Raw genomic sequence first — 5,410 nt, forward strand, 5'->3', positions numbered from 1 at the left:
TTATTTTTTAAATAAAAAATAAAGAAGAAAAAATGGATGGAGAAGCGCCGGCCCAGAGCAGTACAGCACAGTTCTGGCTCCCCTTTCTCCCTGGCTAGGCAAGAGGTGTTTACCCGGCATCTGCTGCCGCCATCGCCACCGCCACCAGTGTGGGGCTCTGTCTCCAAGACTAGGAAGAGAAGAAGGAATGCGAGCTCTGGGAAACAAGTACACAAATAAAGGACCAAGTAGTTAATGAAACGAATCTTCAATCATGTATAACATTTTGAGGCTTGGCATCTTATGCCCTCACTATGCCAGCGGGAACTGAAGATCGTAGCCAAAGAACCTGTCTGAAATTTGGGCTTGCAACTTGGATAAAGAGATCCAAGTTATACAAAAATATAATTACATTGCTATGGACAGAGTTTCCATGTGTGGTTGCAAGGTTCCTTGGGGAATTCAGGAGCAATGCTAAGTGAACTTGTTAAAGATAATGCAACCAGGACTGACATTTATGAATGAGCAAGCAGAATATCCAGGCGCTTCAACGTGGCAGTTGAATTTTTAATTTAATTTGCTGGAGGACATGTATACCCAGGATTCTGTAGAGCAACTAACAAACATCTGGTATCCCATGTAAAAAACATGGAGGAAGGAACTGAGATCCAGTACTTTGCAGAACTTTTCTATGACAACTGGAGTGGTGTCCCCGTCTCCTTCCCGCCCAGTATTGGCAGCCGGCGCTGCCCCTCCTTCTCTCCTTCTCCATCTTCCGCCTAGCCGTTATCTAGACAGCCCACACTTTCCCCTTCCCCTCCCTTGCTCCTAACCCCTTAGCCAGCTTACTGTCCAGTAACCGCCTACTGTCCAGTAACCGCCTACTGTCCAGTAACCGCCTACTGTCCAGTAACCGTCTACGCAAGCAACAGCACCCGCCGGCACCAATCAAGTCCCTTTACGTATCCCTAGACCCTATAAAACCATGTCCCCTTCTACAATAAAGCAGACTTGTGCCCAGACCTCGTCTCCGTGGTGTTTTTGCTTGCACCGCGCGTCCCCCGTGCCTGAGCGGAGAGAGAGAGGGCCCAACGGCTTCGTGCCGAATCCCCTCCTCTCCTTCGACCGCTAGGCAGCCCCCGTCTGGAGAGCTCGCCCGGCCATCCACGTCGACCCTCCTGGAGGCCCGCCGCTGCCCACAGAGTGGTCCTCTGTGAATGGGGAAAAATGGTTATCATTTTATAGTAGTTGTGACTTTGGCTCTTCAACCAAAATCCTGACCAACTCTAATTTGCCTGAAGAGGGACTTGACTTCTTTGATTGCTTTTTCCTGTCATTTATGATGTGAAGTACCTCACTGAGCACTGCAAAAATCTCAAATGTGGATTACTGGAATTTTCTAAGCAGTTAGAGCTGGAACAGGTAGACCACAACATCTGATTCTCTCCTTACAGGAATGGCCTTTTTCAAACTAAAATAGTCTTTGAGGATTATATTGATGATGCCAAATATTTTTTTGTTTTTACATTTATTATCTGTCTCCCTATATTAGAAATCAGCACCAAAACGACAAGAATTTTTGCCTATTTTATTTACTGCTGTATTCCTTGTCACACAGTGGGTACTTGGTAAATATTTGTGATGAATGAGTGAACAGATGATTGAATGCGTTAATGTGCAGGTCATAATTGTTGATTCCAGGCTGTCTTACCTGGACCCTGGCCCTTCAATTGGCCCTGGATTTGCCCCTATGACTCACGTGCACCTTTGATGTGTTGGCTCTGCTATCCAATATTGACATTTAAAGCTGGAATTATACCAACTCAGGTGAATTTCTGTTAAGAAAGTTTGTCCTGAAGTTCCCTGAGCCAATTTAATTATTCGACCAACCAACTTTTGTCATTTTCATTGTTCTGAAATTATTTTCAGTGGGACTAATCATTTTCTAGTTAATACTTAGAGCGATGATTTTTTTCATAATACATTTTCATATCTGCATCAAATTTAACCAATTAGGGAAGCGGACTTGACCCAAAGGATAGGGCATCTGCCTACCACATGGGAGGTCCACGGTTCAAACCCCAGGCCTCCTTGACCCACGTGGAGCTGGCCCATGTGCAGTGCTGATGCGGGCAAGGAGTGCCGTGCCACGCAGGGGTGTCGCCCACCTATGGGAGCCCCACGCACAAGGAGTGCGCCCCGTAAGGAGAGCCGTCCAGCGTGAAAGAAAGTGCAGCCTGCCCAGGAATGGCACTGTACACACAGAGAGCTGACACAACAAGATGATGCAATAAAAAGAAACACAGATTCCCAGTGCTGCTGATAAGGATAGAAGCAGTCACAGAAGAACACACAGAGAATGGACACAGAGAGCAGACAACTGGGAGAGAAATAAATAAATCTTTTTTTTTTTTTAAACTTAACCAATTATAGCTTCCCCCAGATATCTTCTTGGCCTTAGGTTGCCCCCCCCCCCTTTTAAGTTATTTTTTTATATTTAAAGAAGGTTTAGATTACATAAATACTGCATTAAAAAATATAGAGGATTCCCATACATCCCACTCCTTCCCCCTCTCACACTTTCCCTCATTAACATCTTTCACTAGTGTGGTACATTTGTTTCAACTGATGAACACACTGAAGCATTCCTAACCATGGACTATGGCTTACATTATAATTTATGCTTTGCACCGCACACTTCTATAGGTTTTGATAAAATGTATAATGGCCTGTATTTGCCATTGCAATGCTGTCCCCTTTAAAAAATTGTGGTAACACATATACAACATAACATTTTCCATTTTTGCTACTTTCAAGGATACAGTTCAGTGGTGTTACATAAATTCAGTGTCAAATACTGTTACCACCACTCATTACCAAAACTTTAACATGCCAAAATGAAACTGTATCCATGACACATTAACTCCCCGTTCTCCTCCCCCTGCCCCTGGTAACATGTACTCTACTTTTTTTTGCTTGCTGTCTGCTCTGTGTCCATTTGCTGTGCATTCTTCTGTGTATTTATTTTTATTTATTCTACCCCCCCTTGCAGCTTGCTTGTTGTCTGCTCTCTGTGTCCATTCGATGCGCACTCTTCTGTGTTTTTTTGCTTGTCTCCATTTTATGTTGTCACCTTGCTGAGTCAGCTCTCCGTGGCGCTGGCGGGCGAGCCTGCCTTCACAAGGAGGCCCCAGGACGTGAACCCAGGGCCTCCCATATGGTAGACGGGAGCCCAACTGATTGAGCCACAGCCACCTCCCAGTCTAGTTACTTTCGTAAGTAGAATCTTACAGTATCTGTCCTTTTGTATCACTTACTTCACTCAACATGATGTCATCAAGGTTCATCTATATATTTGTCAGAACTTCATTCCTTTGTATGGCTAAATAATACTTCATGGTCTGTATATACCACAGTTGTTTATCCATTCATCTGTTGCTGGACATTTGGGTTGCTTCCACCTCTTGGGAATTGTGAATAATAGCGGTATGAAAGTTGGTTTGCCAATATCTGTGCAAGTCTCTGCTTCTATGCTTTCAATTCTTTGGAGTATATACCTAAAGGTGGGATTTCCAGGTCATATGGTTTTTCGTATTTAACTTTCTGAGGAACCATCAGGCTGCTCCTTGAACATCTCAGACACTTTCTTGCTTGGGACACTGTACTGGTTGTTCCCTCTGCCAGAAATGCTCTTGTAGCTCATCTTTTGCTTCCTCGTCTTTGCTCAAAAAAAAAAAAAAAAGCACCTTTTCAACAAGGACTAAGCTGTCTGCTCTATTTAATAAAAGTCAAGCTTTTCCAACCTCCCACTCCCTGCACTCCTGGTTCCCCTTACTGGCTTTATTTTTAATGAATTGCCTACTTATCACCTCCTAACATGCAGGTAATATATTCATTTATTGTGTTGCTTATTGTCTATTTCTCCCTGGTAGAATATGAGAGCAGGAACTTTTGACTCTTGTGTTTTCTGCTGTACCCCTATTGCCTACAAGTACCTGGCACCCAATAAATATTTGCTGAATAAACTTCTTCTATTATTCTGAGCTTTACTTGTGACCAGTTTTCACCAAGTCTAATAATGTCAGCATCAAATTTTGCAGGTCCACCTTTCATTGAGAACACTGGATCCCCATTGGGGAGTTCCAGCCATCAGTGGAAAACACTTTACAACTGTCCTATCTGGGGATGCGGAGGGTAGGGGTATTTATCCACCAGCTCTCACCAGTCATTGGTTGAGGGCTGCTCCCAGGGAGTGTTAATTTCCTGGCACTTCCTGCCAGGACTACAGGCAACTAGAGAGGAAGCTCTGCAAAGCTGCAGACCTTGGCCGTTGGGAGCTGGTCATTGCCAACAGGGATATATGCAGGGAAGCAAGTGTCTGCTACAGGGGTTGGGTCTTATTCACTGGGCCTTGCACATAAGAGATGCTCAATGAATGTAAGGTTGAAGGAAGAAGGAGGTTGGTATCTGTTACAATGATGGAGCAAAGCTGGATCCAAAACATGAAGGTTCCAATGTCCTTGGGGTCAAAGTGGTAGGGCAAACATTGTCTCAGTTCTCTGACCATCCACATTGTCCCCCACCCCCCTGCCTGGGAAATTGCTGAGGGCAGGCATCCTGGCATCTGTGAGTGCCTGGCACAAACCTTGGCACACAATAGGCAGTCAACCTCCATCCCTTCATCCCAGTGTGGTCCTTAAAACACCAGACACCATCCAGAATGGCTTAAATGAAGAAAAAAAAATGGAAAATGGCGAGCGTTGGTGAGGAAGTACGTTCGCCACCGGGAGGAAGCATAGATTGGAAAATCAGCATTACTTGCTAAAGCTGATCATATGGCTACCCCATGACTCAGCAATTCTATTCCTAGGTCTATGCCCAAGAGAAATGAGTGCACATGTCCATGAAAGCAGTGTAAATGAAGGTTGATAGAAGAATTATTCTTAATATCTCAAAACAGAAAACTACCCACATGCCCATCCACAGTAAAATGGATAGTGTGGTCTATTCATATAATGGGATATAACAATGAGAATGAACAAACTATTGATGTAAGTAATAAGGTGGCTCTCACTGTGCTGAATGAAAGAAGCTGGACATAAAAATGTGATTCCACTTCTATTGAGTTCAAAATAAGACAAAACTAACCTACATTGTTAGAAGTCAGGAGAGTGGGTATTCTAGGGATGGGGGTGGGAGGGCCTAGGGGAGCTTCTGGGATGTAGTCTTTTTTTTTTTAGGAGGTACCAGTGATTGAACCTGGGACCCAAAGCAGGCATTCACCACTAAGCTACACCTACTACCCTATATTTTTTTTTTATTTAGGAGGCACTGGGATCCAAACCCAGGACCTCCAATGTGGGAGGCAGGTACTCAACTGATTGAGCCACATCCACTCCCCTTCTCCTACATCCTGTTTCCTGACCTGGAT

General features: G+C 44.3%; 1 pseudogene; it reads left to right on the top strand.

Annotated features, from left to right (window-relative positions):
• Positions 1-227: 227 nt before the first annotated feature.
• Positions 228-4,870, top strand: LOC101422531 (CCR4-NOT transcription complex subunit 7 pseudogene; annotated as a pseudogene).
• The last annotated feature ends 540 nt before the right edge of the window (positions 4,871-5,410 follow it).

Source organism: Dasypus novemcinctus, chromosome X, assembly GCF_030445035.2.
Source record: "Dasypus novemcinctus isolate mDasNov1 chromosome X, mDasNov1.1.hap2, whole genome shotgun sequence".
Classification (NCBI taxonomy): domain Eukaryota; kingdom Metazoa; phylum Chordata; class Mammalia; order Cingulata; family Dasypodidae; genus Dasypus; species Dasypus novemcinctus.